At 34.8% G+C, this 20,836-nt stretch overlaps 1 long non-coding RNA gene across 1 annotated transcript; it reads left to right on the top strand.

Moving 5' to 3' along the window:
• The first annotated feature begins 3,003 nt into the window (after nt 1–3,003).
• Nucleotides 3,004–9,715, top strand: LOC110775201 (uncharacterized). The gene is made up of 6 exons (XR_008921234.1): nt 3,004–3,140; nt 3,271–3,375; nt 4,248–4,325; nt 5,614–5,690; nt 5,824–6,000; nt 9,416–9,715. It is a non-coding gene; the product is annotated as an uncharacterized lncRNA (long non-coding RNA).
• The last annotated feature ends 11,121 nt before the right edge of the window (nt 9,716–20,836 follow it).

Below are 20,836 nucleotides of genomic sequence, written 5' to 3'. Positions count from 1 at the left end.
ACTTACAGTAACATCCGCTAAAAATTTGATGTTTTTTAACAACTCGCTGCTACTGCATAGCCTAATTATAACTCCTGCTCGTGTAGTCATTTGAAAGTGATGCAGGCTCAGATGTTGTTGTTGTTTACTTGTTTACAATATGTTGCTGCATTTTAGCAGTTGGTTTTGGTTGTCTGACTGCAGGGTTCAGGTTCTAAGCTTGCAATCTATCTTAGGATGCTGAGATTGGGTTGTTGTTGTTGTTGTTGTTGTTGTTGTTGTTGTTGTTGTTGTTGTTGTTGTTGTTGTTGTTGTTGTTGTTGTTGCTGCAGGTTGTTAGTCAGTTAGGAATTGCTATATTATAGACTTGAAGTAAATGAAAATTGTACAAAAGTAAACTTTATATCTCTTAAAGTAAACTAACTCTCTTTAAAAGAAAACTAAATCAATTAGGGGTTGCTAGATCATAGACTTGAAGTAAATAAAAATCGTACAAAAGTAAACGTGATATTTCTTAAAGTTTAGATGTTGTTGTCTTGAAGGGCAGGTTCTTGGTGGACTGATGCCACTGAGGCTCTGAGCTATTACTGACTGCTGTGATGGTAACAATAATGGTGATTTCAAAGGAAAGATAGGTCAATAGATGTGAAATTCAAGGCACCTGAGGTAGTGAAGATTGGGAGTAAATTAGGCAGACAAGAGAGCCGATAAAATAGACAAGAGAGTCGATTAGGGTACCGGTCAATTCGGCAAGGGAGCCAGGTGGTAGCAAGGCAAGAAAGCCGATTAAGAAGGCAAGACAGCATCATGATGCTGCGTTTTTTTCCATAGTTGACTTAGTTTGTCTTATTGTGTTTTTGTTGCTCTTTTTGGTTTGGTATGGGTGGTATTGGTGCTGGGTGGGGGAGAAATATAGTTACTCAATTATAACATCAAATAAGGCTTTACTACAGAAAGATCTTGAAGTTGTTAATGCTGGAGGAGAGCGCAAGCGCCTTCTTAACATTGCAATGCAGCTGCGAAAATGCTGTAATCATCTATATCTATTCCAAGGTGCTGAACCTGGTCCACCCTACACCACAAGAGATCATTTGGTTCCACTGCTGGTAAATCTGAAGTGTAAAGGACAGTGGATGATTGTTTTGAGTTATTACGGTGTTTAAGCTGTTTATAGATTATAGATTGATCATTATGTTGCTCTTCTTATCACTACCACCATCTGTCACACCACAATCACCAACCAACAACATCAACATAAAAGGCAGCAACAACAACCAGAAAATCAGGTATTATTTTTGAGGTTTGTTTCTCCTTACCAAAAAGGCAGCAACAACAACAACAACAACATTAGGTTTATGAGGTTTGTTTCTCCTTACCTTTTATGTCATATTGGTGTGTAGGAAATCAGGTATTATTTTCTCTTATTTTAAAAAGTAGATCAAAATATAATAAAAGTAAATAGATTAAGCTTAGAAGTAAATACGTGAAGCTAGTTGTGAATTGTGATGAGCCGTTGCCATAAATGTCATATTTGGCATATTTGAGCTATTAAGGATAGACCCATATGCTTTGAGTTGGAATAAATTGATAATGACAATGGTGTGTTGACTCAAACAGCTAAAGTAACTACATTGTGCATAAGTAAACTAAATCTCTCCAAAAGTAAACAAAATCTCTCTAAAAGTAAATTAAATAACAATGAAGCATCAATTATAATTTTCTCTTAAATGTTTCGTGAAAACCTATTAGCTCAAATGGTAGAGCACTCTGCAGATGCATAGGGAATGTAGGTTCGATTCCTACATAGGTTGTCTCTAAAAGTAATTATTTTTTTTAAAAAAAATCTCTAAAGTGAATACAAGGATTTCCAAAGTGAATAAAAGAAACTCAAAAGTAAATAAAATATGTTGAAAGCATATGCACAATAAGTATATGAAACTTGTAGCAGCAAAGATCTACGTGATGAGCTAAATTATACAAAACTCTCGATTATTGACTTTCATCTCTCTACAAGATGATATAAATTACTCCCTCCATTCCTAAATGATCTTCCTATTTGGTGTTTGGGGTGGAAAATAAGAAAATGGAATCTTGTAATGATTGGGTGTAAGAGAAAATAATAAATAAATGAAGGAGAGAGAAAATATTTTTATTAAAGTAATAAAAAATCATAAAAGTGGGGTTGGGTGGGTGAATGGGGAAATGTGAATTAATTAAATAAGGGATGGTGGGGAAATTTATGGTAAAAAATCATGTCCAAAAATAGAAACAGGAAGATCAAATAGGAACGACATTTATAGAAACAGGAATATCAAAAAGGAATTGAGGGAGTATAAAATAGAAGTATACGTGCATATGTCAAAGTAAACGATTTTATATTAAAAGTAAATAAAATAGTACAAAAAGTAAATGAAAAAGTAGAAAACTAATTAAACGCACAACTTGAGTAATATTAAACTATTTACCTGAAAACGCACCATAAAACTGCCATTGTCCGAATCTGAAGTGAATACAAGCGATGGAGCATGTAAACATGGTATACATCTATTAATTCCAAGAAGATCGAACTCCCGACAAAGAAATAATCTTGATAATAACATTAGCAAAGATATCTGTAGCAGCATACAAGGCCTGATGGGAAGGGAATTGTTCTAACTCTGACATATTGGTTGCATCATGCAGTAGCTGATGGGGTTGATGTTCTTTCCCTCTCCTTAGTAGGAGACACGACACCTTATTACAAGGATAGCACAATGGTCGCATCTTTGGATGCAACACAAAAAGGTGTCTTTGTATAATTTTCTGCTGGAAATTCTGGTCCTTTCCCTCCAACTGTAGGAAATGTAGGACCCTAGGTAACGACTGTTGCAGCTAGCTCCCTTGACTGGGGCATCCTGGGCCTAGTAAAGCTAAGTAACGAAAAAAATTTAGTAGTAAAATAAGCAGGAGGCACTAGAGGAAAAATCCTTATAGGTTGCTCATTAAAGGTTGCTCTTATAAAACAAGTGCAACCTTTAAGAACAAAAAAATTAAAAAAAAATTAAAAAATACTGAAAAATCTTCCCTTCAATATACAAACGCATCCTTTACTGGGAACTAAAAAAAAATCGACAATTACTGCTCACAGCTCTCAGCTCCCTGCAAACCATCTCCCTACACAGGTGACCGGCGAAGCCCACCGGCTCTCTCCTCCTTTTCTTGATCTTCGCTTTAATTTAGTGTTGATTTTCGTTATTTTCCTTAATCTTTTCTATTCAATTGATATGAAAGTCTCGCACTTTTTGTTGTTAGGTTTTAGTTCTGCAAAAATGTCGCGTGTAGACGTGGAAACTTGGATCCACGGGTGACTGAGCTAGAGCTTAAAGAAGAGTTTTGTGTTTTCGGAGTTATTTGAAGGTCAGGCTTCCTCAATTGAATCTTTGTTTGAAATTGGATGCTCAATTTGTGCTGGTTTCTTCCGTTTTCTGGTTACTTCCGTTTTGATGAAGCTTTCGTAAAGTAGGATGCTCAATTTCTTCCGTTTCTTCCGTGAAGTAGGAGCTTCTCTTAATTTTCCTTGTTTGGTTTGGAATGATTAATTGTATTTTGGTTTGTTGTGAATTATTTGGTAGATTTTTTACTCTCTAATTTTTTTTCTTAATTTCTGGGTATAATTCTTGTTGGGTTCCATAGTTGTTTTGGTTGATTTTGGTAAGTTAGTTAGTGTTTTTCATCGCTGGAAAGAACTGAAGTCCAATATTTTGTTCTAGCTCTACAGTAGGCCACTTTAATTAATTGTGTATATGTACATTGTTAACTGTTGGTGAATAGTTTTCAATTTGGAAGTTGAAACCCTTTTTAATTACAACAGTTGTTTTGTTATTGTTTGAGATTAAACCTAGAGGTTATAAATCACCCCACAATTACTAACAGATGGAACTAGCTTCTGGCAGAAACTTGTATTTAGCTAAATTTGATGTAAATTTGATGTTTAGATTCTTGTAAACCGTTACTTTTATCTGCTAGTTTGATTTGCAGTTACGGACTGAGATCATAACTCCGACTAGCTATTAGATTATGGTAATAGTTCTGAATGACAGTTGTTGACAAAGAGAGGTTTTTTATGTGCGAAAACCTGAGCTTTTTGGAGAGTAAGAATGTGAGGCAAGGATTCTTTTGTACAAAAGCGGGCTATGTTGAATAAAATTGTTTCTCAAGACTCAAGGACTGTCTTCGAGATTAGAAATCCAATTTCCTTGATGTGTTGTCTTATTTCATCAACTTCGTAGGGCCTTGCTTTTCATGACTTTCAGTGGAGGAGAAACTGAAGGCAATGCGCTGTCAGCTTTGGTGAAAGTGAACAACAGGTAATCCTCGTCCATTACACTGATACATTAAGTTCAAATGTGCTTAAACTATTCTGATTTCCACAACTGTGGCAATAATGCTTAGCATATATTACTCCCTCCCTGCACTTCAAAAAAAAAAGCTTCACATTTTCCTTTTTGGGATACTTATAACTTAACGTTTTCATTTCAAGTAAATGTTATCAAGTTTATTTTTTATGTTTTTTCTCATCTAATATGTGAAGTAAATTGTTAAGAAGTACAAGTGGCTCTTATTCTGATTTCTGTAGGTGAAACTGATTCCAAGATTAGCAGCTGCATAGATAAAAGCTACAACCATGTCACTTCCAAGAGAATTGGTAGTGACTGTTGCATGATTATGGCATATTCAAAAGACTTTCTGGAATATTATGCAGTAGTCTTCTCAATGAAAATCTGCAGTTTTCCACAAAGTTGTGGACAGGTTTTCCAGTTAGTTCCCTATTTATGAATTATGACAATATGCATTATACTAAGTAAAGGAAAACTTATTTGGTGGTCAGAAAAATGCAGTTTTGCACAGATGTGCTTAAGATATCATATCATTGTTATTTGTTGGTATCTGACTGCCAACTTATCTACAGTGTATTTGGTTACTCATCTTTTTAGGCTAAGAAACCATCAGAAGATTACAATGTGCTCTATATCCATTATGATTTATCCTATTCCTATTCATGTTCCTATTCCTATTCCTATTCCTATTCCTATTCCTATTCCTATTCCATTTGTTTAGTTGTAAACTTTGTGCGAAAAGTCTGATGAACAAAACACTATCAGCTAAGATTTTCATAACTTCTCATCCAAAACTACTTACAGAAAAATGTTGGCATTTGAATTATCACTGTGTTCTTGCTTAGTTTACAGTAGGAGTTAGTTTACAGTAGCTGCAATACAACCGATAAAATATCACGATCCCAATGCATGCGTCTACTGCAAGAGGCTATTTGATTGAAGATCGATGCAAGCTATTTTTTATCCCGTTGGAAAAAGGAACATTGCCTTCACTGATCACCTTGACATGCAATTGTAACAATTTCCTCAGTTGAAATGCGAATGAATTCATTAGCTTTTTCCACATCTACAGAGGAGTAATGTTCCATTTCATCCTAGTATTTAAAGGTTACTCTTGCTAAATATTCTTGTTTTCAAGTAATGTTATGCAACAAGTTCACACTCTTTGACTTAGAAAAACATGGATTGAATGATGTGATGTGATATTTAGGAACTTAATGCCATCTTTTCAAAGCCCTGAAAAAGCTTCTATCTACAGAAATTGAGTTAGATGATGCTGCTCTCATTTCTATAGACAACAGAGGAACTGATGTTTGTGTTCGTCAAGGGGCTCAGGTATTACCTTCTGTTTCAACTTAATTCAATTTGTATGCTATTTTTTATTCTTCGTTTTCTTAATTTTATTCACCGTACATTGTATTTCACATCATGTTATTATTATTAAAGCGTTAATTATTTTTTGTTGCAGTTCAACATACAGAGGATATCGTTTGAAGAAGGGCATGCTGTTGAGACTCTTGAAGAAGCCAAATCTGCTCTCCAGCAGTTAATAAAGAATTGTCAGATTTAGAATTTCCAAAAATGAACAGAGTGAAAACTTTATGATCTATTAACTATGGTGACTATGGCGGCGTTATAGACAGAGGTAAAGTAGGAGCTTCTATTATTTTCTCGAATTTGGTTTCTTTTACAAAATTTACATGTTTAGAACCATAGGCGTGCATAACGAACTTGAAATGAGTTTCATAAACATATAAATAATCATATGAATCATTAAAAAGGTTTAGAATGTGGAAATAGGTTAGTTTGTTGGTAGTTGGAACCGAAAATTCCATTTTTGGCAAAAAATGACCTATATCGACCCAAATGACCCATAGGCGTGCATAACGAACTTGAAATGAGTCTTATAAACATATAACTAATCATATGAATCATGAAAAAGGTTTAGAATTTGAATATAAGTTCGTTTGTTGATAGTTGGGATCGAAAATGCCATTTTTGGCCATAAATGACCTATATCGACCCAAATGAACCATAGGCGTGCATAACGAATTTCAAATGACTTTCATAAACATATTACTAATCATATGAATCATTAAAAAGGTTTAGAATGTGTAAATAGGTTAGTTTTTTGGTAATTGGATCGAAAATGTCACTTTTGGCCATAAATGACCTATATCGACCCAAATGAACCATAGGCGTGCATAAAAAACTTGAAATTAGTTTCATAAACATATAACTAATCATATGAATCATTAAAAAGGTTTAGAATGTGGAAATAGGTTCGTTTGTGTGTAGTTGGGATCGAAAATGCCATTTTTGGCCATAAATGACCTATATCGACCCAAATGAAGCATAAGCGTGCATAACGAACTTGAAATGAGTTTCATAAACATATAAGTAATCATATGAATCATTAAAAAGGTTTAGAATGTGGAAATAGATTCGTTTGTTTGTAGTTGGGATCGAAAATGCCATTTTTTGCCATAAACGACCTATATCGACCCAAATGAACCACAGACATGCATAACGAACTTGAAATGAGTTTCATAAACATATAACTAATCATATGAATCATGAAAAGGGTTAGAATGTAGAAATAGGTTCGTTTGTTGGTAGTTGGGATTGAAAATGCCATTTTTGGCCATAAATGACTTATATCGACCCAAATGACCCATAGGCGTGCATAACGAACTTGAAATGAGTCTTATAAACATATAAAAAATCATACGAGTCATAAAAAATGTGTAGAATTTAAATATAAGTTCGTTTGTTGGTAGTTGGGATCGAAAATGCCATTTTTGGCTATAAATGACCTATATCGACCCAAATTACCCATAGGCGTGCATAACGAACTTGAAATGAGTTTAATAAACATATAACTAATCATATGAATCACGAAAAACGTTTAGAATATGAAAATAGGTTTGTTTGTTGGTAGTTGGGATCGAAAATGCCATTTTGGGCCATAAATGACCTATATCGACCCAAATGACCCATAGGCGTGGATAACAAACAAGAAATGAGTCTTATAATTATATAACTAATCATATGAATCATGAAAACGTTTAGAAAATGGAAATACGTTCGTTTGTTCGTAATTGGGATCGAAAATGCCATTTTTGTCCATAAATGACCTATATTGACCCAAATGACCCTTAGGCGTGCATAATGAACTTGAAATGAGTCTTATAATCATATAACTAATCATAGGAATCATGAAAAATGTTTCAAATATGGAAATAGGTTCGTTTGTTGGTAGTTGGGTTCGAAAATGCCATTTTTGGCCGTAAATGAACTATATCGACCCAAATGACCCATAGGCGTGCATAACGAACTTAAAATGAGTCTTATAAACATATAACTAATCATATGAATCATGAAAAAGTTTAGAATATGGAAATAGGTTCGATTGTTGGTAATTGTGATCGAAAATGCCATTTTTGGCCATAAATGACCTATATCGACCCAAATGACCCTTAGGCGTGCATAATGAACTTGAAATGAGTCTTATAATCATATAACTAATCATATAAATAATGAAAAAGGTTTAAATTTTGGACTTACGTTTGTTTGTTGGTAGTTGGGACGAAAATGCCATTTTTGGCCATAAATGACCTATATCGACCCAAATGACCCTTAGGCGTGCATAACGAACTTGAAATGAGTCTTATAGTCATATAACTAATCATAGGAATCATGAAAAATGTTTCAAATATGGAAATAGGTTCGTTTGTTGGTAGTTGGGTTCGAAAATGCCATTTTTGGCCGTAAATGAACTATATCGACCCAAATGACCCATAGGCGTGCATAACGAACTTAAAATGAGTCTTATAAACATATAACTAATCATATGAATCATGAAAAAGTTTAGAATATGGATATAGGTTATTTTGTTGGTAATTGGGATCGAAAATGCTATTTTTGGCCATAAATGACCTATATCGACCCAAATGACCCTTAGGCGTGCATAATAAACTTGAAATGAGTCTTATAATCATATAACTAATCATATAAATCATGAAAAAGGTTTAGAATATGGAAATAGGTTCGTTTGCTGATAGTCGGGTTCGAAAATGCCATTTTTGGCCGTAAATGAACTATAACGACCCAAATGACCCATAGGCGTGCATAACGAACTTAAAATGAGTCTTATAAACATATAACTAATCATATGAATCATGCAAAACGTTTAGAATATGGAAATAGGTTCGTTTGTTGGTAGTTGGGATCAAAAATGCCATTTTTGGCCATAAATGACCTATATCGACCCAAATGACCCATAGGCTTGCATAACGAACTTGAAATGAGTTTCATAAACATATAACTAATCATATGAATCATGAAAAAGGGTTAGAATGTGGAAATAGGTTTGTTTATTGGTAGTTGGTATCGAAAATGACATTTTTGGCCATAAATGGCCTATATCGACCCAAATGACCCTTAGGCTTGCATAACGAACCTGAAATGAGTTTCATCAACATATAACTAATCATATGAATTATGAAAAAGGGTTAGAATGTGGAAATAGGTTTGTTTGTTGGTAGTTGGTATCGAAAATGACATTTTTGGCCATAAATGGCCTATATCGACCCAAATGACCCTTAGGCTTGCATAACGAACTTGAAATGAGTTTCATAAACATATAACTAAACATATGAATCATGAAAAAGGGTTAGAATGTGGAAATAGGTTCGTTTGTTTGTAGTTGGTATCGAAAATGCCATTTTTGGCCATAAATGACCTATATCGACCGAAATGACCCATAAGCGTGCATAACGAACTTGAAATGAGTCTTATAAACATATAAAAAATCATATAAATCATGAAAAAGATTTAGAAAGTGTACTTAGGTTCATTTTTTGATATTTCGAATCGAAAATGCCATTTTTGGCCAAATATGATCTATATCGAGCTAAGTGAGCCTTAGATGTGCATAAAGAACTTGAAATGAAACTTAGTACACTCAGAAAGTTGTTTTCGCGACTAATATAATTTCTGTTATCGCATATGAAACTTAATTTAATTTATTGGTTTGCATGTACATTGTTCTTTTAAAGGTTTTCATAACTCCAAGGGAGGGGCCCTTTACCAAAGAGGAGTTGGATGAAGTTCGAGACAAGTGGGCTACTTACTTTAACGATTGTGAACTACCCTCAGTGTAATAAATAGAGCAGCAGACTTGTAGTTATCTGTGACTCTTATATTATTTGTTATTTATCGATTTAATTAATTACATTTGAACTAATTCGGTAATATTATTGAAATTTTGAAATTTATATCATTTTTGAGGAATGTCAAGATGATGTTTGGTGAAACAGTATTCTATAAATTATAATGCAGAATTTTATATTGCAAAATATCAGGAATTATATTGCAGATTTCTTTTTTTTTTTAAAAAAAACTCAAAAGTTGCCCTTGTTTGCAACAAGAGCAACTTATGTGAAGCTTATAAGTTGCCCGTGTATGCAACAAGGGCAACCTATAAGTTTCACATAAGTTGCCCTTGTTGCAAACAAGGGCAACTTATAAGATTATAAGTTGCCCTTGTTAAGGGTAATCTTTGATAATTTCACAAAAGTGACCCCCCCCATATGTTGCCCTTATAATTGGCAACTTAAGGGCAACTTATGATGTTTTTTCCTCTAGTGAGGAGCTGGGATGATACTACTTAACACTCCCAGATACGGGGAAGAGCTTGTGCCGACCGTCATGTTCTACTAGCCACCTTGTTGGGAGCTTCAGCTGCCAAGGCCATCAAAGGTTACTTGACACGAGACAAAATTTAACAGCCTCAATTTCATTTTATGGTACTACTTATGGAGCTAGATCTCCGATGGTGGCTGCCTTCTCGTCTAGGGGCCCAAGCCCTATGGATCCCCGCATCGTGAAGCCTGACATATATAAACTCAAAAGTAGAAAATATATACTCAACAGTAAACAATATAGACTCAAAAGTAAATAAAGGAAACTCAAAAGTAAATGAACCTACGTGGGATTCGAACCCACATGTTTTGTGCATTTGCACAATGCTCTACCAATTGAGCTAGTAGGCTTCTATGTAAAAACAGCGTCGGGTAATTAGAATGCATTGAAATATTTTTCCTTTTTTGTAATTTAAAAGTAGATAGAGAACCCGTAAAAGTAAATAGAAATGATTAAAAAGTAAGGACATCGAAAAGGAGAATTTATTATATGCACTATAACAAAGAGGTGTGGCCGGAATTTAGAAACCTGGTAGAAATACCCTAAAGATGGTTGTTTCCTACTATACTGATTGTCGAGGCTGAAAAAGTAGGCATCAATTAATAGTAAAGGTGTACTAGTGTACTGATTTTACACCATTTTAGTTACACATAGGGTTTAATGGTCAGACGGTCAGACCCTAAGGCCTAGAGATACAAGAATGGTCATAATTCTAGGATATGGTTGTTGATTTGGCTACACAAGATCTGACACTACAGCTGCAGGACATAAAATAATTTCATTGTAATCATAATGACTAAACCAGGAAATACGAGACTTAGATTAAAGATCGGTGATTAATTAGACTGATCAAGGTTCCTCTGGCTTGCAGCATCAGTTATAGGAGTACGTCTGAATGTTTAAATCTTTCAGTTACTGAATTCTGTCTATCTTTCATATGTATCAAGGGCATTTATTTGGCTACACATAACTTCATGAACTAGATAAAAGATCTAAATGGTTGGTTGTCTCAGCTATCCTTAGGGGAGTTTCATCGCATCTTTGTCCGAATTCAATTGTTACACAAGGCTGTGTAGCCAACTATTGCAGCAACACCCTTACCCAACCTTATGCCCATGACTGAACCTATCAGACCAGACCAAGCAGCAACCACAAAAACATAACCCATAATTCACCAATGAACAGAGATAACAAACAGAGTAAAGACTAATTTCAAATTAAACTAAGACCAGAACCAGAACCTTATGCCCATGACCGAACCTATCAGACCAGACCAAGCAGCATAAACACAAAAATATAACCCATAATTCACCAATGAACTGAGATAACCAACAGAGCAAAGACTAATTTCAAATTAAACTAAGACCAGAACCAGAACTGAATCCTAAAGACCATACCGAAACACCTAACACAAGCCCAGCAAAACAAAACAAAACAAAACAAAACCCTAATTCTAGTAAAATCAGAACGAAAAAAATCAAATAAAGGCATAAATTCAATTAAAAACCTAATTAAAGAAAATTAGCAACAAAGTTAGAATCGAATTCACCTATCAGACATTTCGAGGACGAAATTAATCAAAGATTAACAACAGAATAGTTTCTTGAATTCTGATTCCCTTATTCTTCAACATAAAGCATCTTCGTCAATTGGGGGAAAAATAGGGATTTTGAAACCCTAATTTTAGGTTTGTGAAGAGAAAATGTAGAAGGAGAGAGATAAGACTTACAAACTATTCGAACACGCCATTGATGAATTAAAATTTGGGATGAAGCTTCGATTGAAGATGTGAGAGGACTGAGGGGAGCGAAATTTTCCAAGAGCGTTCCAAAGAGAGAGGAGCAGTAGACACTAGAGAGGATTCGGAGGAGGAGCGAGAAAACAAATGGAAGAGAGAGAAAGAAAACTTGAAAATCGGGTTGAGTGAGGGAGGTCATTCAACAATCTTAATTTACTATATTGCCCTTACTTTTTTGATTTGATCGGGCGAGATATGAGCCGTTCCATTGGAAGATCTGACGGTTGAGATTATTTCTCAGTTCTTATCTTAAGGGGTGGTTCTCATCGGATCCTATATATATATATATATATATATATATATATATATATATATATATATATATATATATATATATATATATATATATATATATATTCGTCGATTGATCGTTGTTCCCTTTTAGCTTTTCACTACTTTATGAGGGCCGAGGACCTTGTTTAGTAAGTTGAAACCTTATACCCATATAGAGGGGTTGATCATTGTTAAAGGAAAAGTTGAATTAATTGGAATGAGTTCTTGATTTATACCTTTGTGATCACTTACTTAATTCCAAGATAAAAACAATTGTGATTAGTTGTTGATTGTATAACTTATGTGATTGTTGAGTCATAACAAAGTATTAATCTGTAAATCATGTAAAGTGAAACTGAGTAGCAATAGCTTTAGACTGTGCACGTCTGAAGTGACGGACAATCATGAGTTGGGGTCATAGGTTGCCTATGACTTTTTCCGGGGCCGGATTGATCACCGGTTCTATTTCAGTCAAAAGTTCCTCGATATCGCAGGTCATTGGGGTTACGGAGTCTTGCCCGTACCTCGTCTTCCTTAATGAAGACTTCTAGTAGCAACTCGGTCCATTGACTATTTCAATTAAAATAATGTTATTGTTATAAAATTCTAGTCCAGTCTAGTCAAATGTGGTCTTCAAATTAATATGTTTTGTTTGCCCTTACTTATGTTTTATTAGCATCATGTTAGGATTGTTCGTTTAATAGAATCATGTTAGGATTATTATTGTTTTAGTATGTAGTACTCAGCTTTCCTGATTACATGCTTTGTTTGTGTGTGTTGATCATGGCTATGCCGTATTGATCCTGTGATGACCCATTTCGGTGAGAAGTCTCTAAGGATCAATAAGCGTTGTCCATCTATAGGTTTGAAGATGATGCATCATTAGGATCGAGATTAGAGAGCTTGTATTTATTTTGTTTTGCTAAGTGACTTGGGTTTGTTAAATTGGACTTTAAACTTGTCGTACTATTTACATTTCCTTACTTTCGTTGATTGGTTTTTAGGGTTAATTCTGTAATTGATTATTTATAAACCTAAAGTTAGTTTTATATTTTCCGCTGCAAAATTCTGAATAATCCGTTACGTTTTCACACGGGCGATAATGCCTTGATAATTCTCTACGTTTATATTAAAAGGTTATTTTAGAAAAGGAGAATTGTCGGGGTGTTACAAAGTGGTATCTAGAATCTTATGGTTTTACTTTAATAATTTTTAGGCGCCTAAACTAGCTAGTTTTCTAAAACGAATTTCCTAGAATTGAGCTCTTACTCATTATATCATTTAAAAATGTGTTCTTTTGTTTGGGGGACCATATTCATTTTATGTTGTTTGAAAGTATATTAAATTTCTTATTTAAGTTCGAAATTAACTTATTTATTCGAAACTTTTCGTTTATGTGAATTATGTACGTTTTTTTTTCGAATTTAAATTAAATATATTCGAATTTTAAAAAAAAAATCTTTTTCTATTTATTTGTTTATTGTTTATTCGTTTAATAAAAATTTCTTTCCTTATTAATCGTTCTTGTTTATTCCTTAAGTGTCTCAATGTTTTACTTATTTTGATTTAGTACGAGAGACGGGTAATATAGGAAAGGGCATATAGGATAGAATTATATGTGCATTAGTAGTTAATTGTTAGCTTAAGAAGTTAATTTCTATGTGCATGTGTTAAATGTTTAAGTGTTGCATTTAAATGTGCATAAAAATTGTTTGATTCCACCAAAGCTATTGTCTTATTGAATTCTGGTTATGCTTTGGTTGGGAAATCTTTAGTAAGACCTTAAGTTGTCTCTTTTAGGAATAAAATGTTTTTTTTCCAAGTACACCAACATAGGATCCCTTGAGAAGATCGACAAAGAAACATCTCGTCTATTTGTAAAGAAAGTCATGTTTGGATGTGAATATTTTGCTAGGATACAAAACCAACCCATCTTAATGAGGGAAGACACCATAGCATCCACTATCATTCATTGCTTACCTAACAAAATGCCATACCTAGAGCTCAAAGATAGGTCTAAAGACATGCATTTTGAGGATGGAACACCAAATTTGGCCAAGTTTGGGACTAGGAATGGTAGGTGGAGATACGACTCAGAGATTATGACCACCATTATTGAAGCAGTAGAAAGTAGTTTCAAGAAGGGTAAAGACATAGGGAGTCATGCTTGGGACACATTTATTGAGGAGCCTATGGGAGTTAGTGTAAACAACGAACTAGAAGGAAATGATGTAGCCGTTGAGAATGAGAATGTAGGAATTGAGGCAGAAAACCCTAACCCAGAGGTCCATGAGCCTACAATTGAGATCTCTAGTGATTCAGATGTGGAGCCTGAAGTTGATGGTGAAATGACAAGTGAGCCTCATCAAGATGAAGGCATGGAAGATGACTCAGACCCGGAGGAAGAGTTCGATGAATACTAAAAACAAGTTTCCAAGGAAGAACAAATAAGCAAGATGCCTTAGACATTTGAAGTTGTAATAGTTAGTTAGTTTTTTTATATGTTAAAGATTAAGTAGCAAAGCTACATCAGTTTAAAGTTAAAGCAATAGAAGTTTGATTATTCGTTATTCTTTTCAAGGATGTACTAAACCTTTATAGAGTTAGCAATAAAAGTTAAAGTATTCGTTTCCAATTTGAGAACTCCATAATTCGCCAACAATAGTTTATGTTTATATCATAGAACCTTTTATTTTATTTTGAGGACAGGTGTGTTGTGGATATTTAGGATTGTTATTAACTTTCTTTTGAGGAATAAAGTTACATTATTGATTATCCAAAGGATCAAGAGTTTATTCTAGGCACGCAAAGGGAATGTTTTCTTCTTTTATGCTACCTTGTTATTCGTGATGATTGGATTTTGTTCCTTGTTTCTCACTTGAATGTCCTGTATGTGAATATAATTCATAAATGATCGAGGGGATCACCTTCGTAAATAACTGTTGCACATTCGTAAATGATTGTTTATTTTATGTGAATTTTTGCTGTTAAGGTGATATTACGTTGCTAGGATACTATTAAGTGAGGTTTCGAACCTAAAGTAGAATGTATTAATTTCAGGTCGCGCTATAGGATGACCAACAATAATGACCTAACTGCTGCTATTCGCCTCTTGGCGGAAAGGTTAGCCCAAGAAAGAACTGAGCGCCTCGATTCTGCAGGAGACATGTTTGAAAGGCTTGCGAAGGTTAAGCCCCCGTACTTAAAAGGGAAAGCAGATCCGACCTTCCTGGAAAATTGGATTAGGGAGTTTGAAAAACTATTTGGGGCGGTAAACTGTCCTGAAAATATGAAAGTAGGCCAAGTTGTCCTTTACCTAAAAGATGAGGCCGATCTGTGGTGGAAAGAGAATGGAACTAAGCTAAGTGTTGTTGAAGGATTTAATTGGACTCATTTATTGTTGCATTGAGGGAAAAGTTTTATCCTCCGTTTATTACAAAACGAAAAGCGCAGGAATTCATAAACCTTGGGATGGGGAGTATGACCATCGCTGAATATTATAGCAAATTTATAGCGATGTCAAGGTTTGCACCTGAGGTTGTAGCCACAGAGGAGCTAAACACTCAGAAGTTTGAGCAAGGGTTGACTGTTGAGATCCAGCTGGGATTAGGTGGGGAAACCTTTACATCTTTAGATAATGTGAATGAGAGAACTGCTCACATTTATGGTTTGCAGTCCAGAAGGGACCAGAAAAATGTTGTTGGGGAGAAAAGAAAAGAGTTTAATGCTGGGGGAAGCCAAGGGAACTTCAAAAGGAATAGGAATGGAAATGAGAATGGACATGGGAATTTTCAGGGGAGAAACAACCAGGGGAATAGCTACAACAATAGAAAATAATCTGAGAGAGTGTACCACTGCAAGAGGTGCAACAATAACCACCCTGGGAAGGACTGGAAAGGAAAATTGGTGAATTGCCACTACTGTCAGAAAAAGGGTCATAGAGAGTTTGAGTGCTTCACTAAGAAGAAGAGGGAGCAGAATGGTAGTGAGAGTGGTAACCAAGGGAAACTAGGGTTTAACCAATCCGGAAATCGGAGTTTGAAGCCTATAGGGTCGCAAAATACCCAGGGAAACCACAATAAGTCTGCCAATGAGAACAACAACCATAATAAGGCTCCGGGGAAACTGTTTGTGATGAGTAGGAATGAAGCTGAACATTCTACAGAAGTAGTTCATGGTACTTTTTCTATTAACTCCGTGCTAGTTAAAACATTATTTGATTCGGGAGCGACTTATTCTTTCGTTTTGTCATCTATTATTAAGAGTCTGGAGTTATTAGATTTTGAATGATTGATTTACCTGTTATTATGCCTACTAGTGTAACCATAAGGTGTATAAGATTATTTAAGAACTTTCCTTTGAAGATAAAATATTGCGTTTTCATTCTGATTTGATAAAAGTTTAATCTGAGGGATCTAGATGTAATTCTGGGGATGGATTGGCTAAGTTTGTACAAGGCTAAGACAGACTATGAAATTTAAAAAGTAAGTTTAAGGAACCATATTGGAAGGTTGACCTCATGCAGATGTTATGAGAAGTCCAAGAACCTTTAGTTATTTCTGTAATGCAAGTGAGGAAATTGATGAATAGGGAGTGTGAACTATTTTTCTGTAGTGTGTTAGTGGTGAGTAAAGAAGTTGGAGTGAAAATCGAGGATGTTGCCATTGTTAGTAGATTCATTGATGTGTTTCCGAGTGAAATTGCAAGTATGTTACCTGTTAGAGCCTTTGAGTTCACTAGTTCCTGGAATGACACCTATATATAAAGCACCATATAGAATGACACCTCCTGAAATGAGCGAATTAAGACACGGTTGCAAGAGTTGTTTCGTTAAGGGTTATATTAGGCCTAGTGCATCATCGTGAGGAGCTCCTGTGTTGTTTGTTAAGGAGAAAGATAAGAGTATGGAATTATGCATCGATTTTAGGGAACTAAACACCATCAAGAACATGTATCCTTTGCGTAGGAAAGATGACATATTAAATCAATTGAATTGGGCGAGTGTGTTCTCGAAGACTGATTTGTGTTTGAAGTACCACCAATTTAGAATAACTGATAGGGCCCGAAAACCTCATTAGGACTCGTTATTGTCATTATGGGTTTAGAATAATGTCTTTTGGGTTAACCAATGCACCTGCCATAATTATGGATTTGATGAATAAGATTTTCCACGAATTCTTAATTAAGTTCGTTATTATGTTATTGATGATATCCTGATTTATTCAAGGAATGAGAAAGAGCATGACAAACACTTGAGAATTAGATTGGAGACGCTTAGAAAGAATTTAGTTTTATGTGAATGAAGTATACAAATCTTGAAGTCATGTGTGTATAAGTGACACCGACGGAAAAGTGAGGGACTAAATTGATTGAAAACTATGCTACGTGAGGGAATAAATTTAAGAGAATATTCGAGTGGTCCAGGATCGTTAGAAATCAATTGGCTGAACACATGCACTGTGTATGTAATAGTTGGTCTTGTCAAGGTGAGATATATTAGCTTACCAACCAATCTCTGATAAATTTATAGATTGATGAGTGGTTCTCCAGAATCTTTCAAGGTATTTTAGTGAGCTTGCATCAATACTTTCAGAGGTTTCAAATGTAATGCACTGAAGTCCCTTAGCGGATCCAACACATATTTGTATTGGGACAAGAATATGCCTTGTTGAGTTCTGTCAACTTCTATTCCCAAGAAGTACTTATGTTCACCAAGATCTTTCATGTGAAATTGAGTTTCTAGAAGTGACTTAGCATCATTAATTGCTTCTTAAGAAGTTTCATCTAGAATCATGTCATCAACATAGAATAGAATAGCTACAAAGTGACCTACATTGTACCTTGTGAACAAGGACTAATTTGTTTTTGACTGGTCAAAGAAAAAACTTTGTAATGCAAAGGAGGGTTTGGCAAATCATTGCCTTGGTGCCTACTTAAGACCATAGAGATATTTCTTTTGCTTGAACACTTTTATAGAATTTTCCACACAATAGCTGATATGCTCCCCCTGATTTCCAATTATCTTCTTTCATAGTCCTTTGTATCCCCGCGGGAACTTCATGTACGCAGTTTCTTTGATGTCTACATGAAGAAATGCATTCTTTACATCCATTTGATCTACATACCAGCTTTTCATTGCTTCAACAACAAGAAGAGATCTCACAATGGTGAGTTTTGCACTGAAGCAAATGTCTGGTCATAGCAAGACCATGTCTTTGATTGTTGTCAAGCACTACTAGTCTTGATTTGTATCTCTCTATATCTCCATCTCATGTGTATTTAGTTCTGTATAGCCTTTTGCTTCCTATTGCACTCTTTCCTTTCAAAATTTTAGTCATTTCCAATATTCCAATGGCTTCAAGAGCTTCAAGTTCCTCATTCATAGCTTGAATCTAATGATCTGAATTGATAGCATGTTTGAAGCAATATGGATCAGGTTTCTTGTCTTCTTGAGTGACTTTTTCTAAGAAGCAAAAATAGGAGTGTTGAACTTGAGTTTCTGCTACCTACTCAATCTTAAAGGCACAATTGGTCTCATATTTATCTAGCCATCTAAGTTTCCTAGTGTTTCTTGAAGAGTTTTTGACAGTCAGGGGAGAGTTGGCTGAAGTAATTGGAACATCAGGTTCCATCTCAACACCTTTATCATTGTTTGGGGTATCCATATTGATCATAGTGTCAATATTAATCTAATTTATCCTTTTTTATGAGTTGCACTCAGTGTTATTAGGAGGATTTTCCTTAAGCAGTAGATTGGATATTTGATCTGAGGTTAGACCATATGGATATATATATTCATGAAATCTCATATTGACACAAATTTTTTATTGTTTATTGAATTGAGCAATCTATATCCCTTTTGTTTGAGAAGATATCCTAGGAACACACAAGGAACTCCCCTTGCTTTGAACTTGTCCATGTGTTTCTCTAGATTGTAGGCAAAGGCCAAGCATCCAAAACCCTTCAGGTGAGCGTAGTAAGGTTTAGTATTGAATAATTTCTCATATGGAGTTTCATTGTTCATAACTACATATGGCAGTTTGTTTGTGATATGGACAGCTGCAAGAACACAATCTCCCCAAAACCTCAATGGCAAGTCAGTCTGAAATATCAATGCCTTGGACATCTCCTTAATATTTTTGTGTTTTCTTTCAGCTCTTCCATTTTGTTGTGGTCTATCAACACAGCTAGTCTGATGTAGGATTCCTTTTTCACTAAATAACTCCTTGAATCTATCATAATCCATCTCCAATGCATTGTTTGTGTTAGGTTATGAATAATACAATAATATAATTCATGCGGAAAAACCATAAAGCCAGAATCCAAATTAATTGCCACATAGTCAATTAGCATAATTTAGGTTACATACAATGTGATGCGTGCCTTCCCTAGGTGCTCCCGAACCGAACAAGAACAAGTCTTTAGAGCCCCAAACGTTGCCCCTCCGTAGAAAGTCCACAGCACGTTTGGATCCGCCTTAGGTTTAACCAACTAGGATTTTACTTAAGCTTTTATGTATTCGGGTTAGGATATATTATATTCTCCTTGAACACAATGTAAGTAAAGAATATGGTTTTCAATTCTATTGATGTGTTTAATAATGAGGGCCTAACCTCATATTTATAGGGTAGGAAATAAGGAATTTGAGTCTTACTAGGAATAGAATTACCAACCCTACTAGGATTGAAATTCTTATTCAATTAGAATTGCAACATTAATTAAACCAAGATTAAATGGAATATGAAAATGCATTTCATATATGATAAATGTTCAACCCCGGTGTTTTACAACCATGGGCCTCTAACCCATCTTTAAAAAAGTTAATGGAATTCAAAGCTATGCTTGATTTCCAGTGCCACAATGTGAGTGTTGTTTCTCACTTGTTGCATAGGTTTAGTTATCATGCTTTGCCAATCTTAATATCCTTTTCATCGAATGTTCTTCGAGATAGATGATAAGATATTTTGAGTATGTTTATTTTGTGATCTAGTCTTTCTTGCTACAATAGTGGTTCTACGCATTTTGCAATGAAAAACCATTAAGTCAGCAGACATGTGATCCACACAAGTTCAGAGAAGAACTCTTTAACGTAAACAACCCTGTTTTATTACTTCTTAGGCAATAAGTACTTTTACTTCAACTGTATAGGTTGCTAGTGATGCTTTGTTTGGATTTGCTTATCCAAGCAGTTCACGGATATGTGGAAGACTTTACATCTGTATCTTAGAACATAGAAATTAATATTTAATTTCCCACGCAACAACTCATGGTCTTCAATCCATGTTGCCATTTCAAAACACGATGTTCTATAGCTCGTCCTTGCTAATGGTTAACTCCAATGGGATCTTGCTTGATCCTTTGCCAGTGTTTATGCGTGGAGCATCAATATTTAGCATATCTTTATTTCCTTGAATCAAGAACTTTTCTTATGTACCTTTTCAAGTACCATAAGTTTTCTTGATATCAATCTAGTTGATCTTCACTTAGATCAATAGAGATTGGTATGTGTTCGTCATGCCTAAAGCCTTACGATACGTTTTTGGCGATCCTCATATTATATCATACATGATAAAAAAAATTGCAGAATAATTCCCAATTGAATTCTATTCATGTAACTTTAGCTATCCAATTTCAGTAGATACTAGATCCAGCTAAATTCTTTGACATATAATATGGGTGAAGAATCTCATTAGATTCTTTGATG

The sequence above is a fragment of the Spinacia oleracea genome, chromosome 5 (assembly GCF_020520425.1).
Source record: "Spinacia oleracea cultivar Varoflay chromosome 5, BTI_SOV_V1, whole genome shotgun sequence".
Classification (NCBI taxonomy): Eukaryota; Viridiplantae; Streptophyta; class Magnoliopsida; order Caryophyllales; family Amaranthaceae; genus Spinacia; species Spinacia oleracea.
The sequence above is the reverse complement of the archived record's forward strand: the minus strand, read 5'-3'. Positions and strand labels throughout refer to the sequence as shown.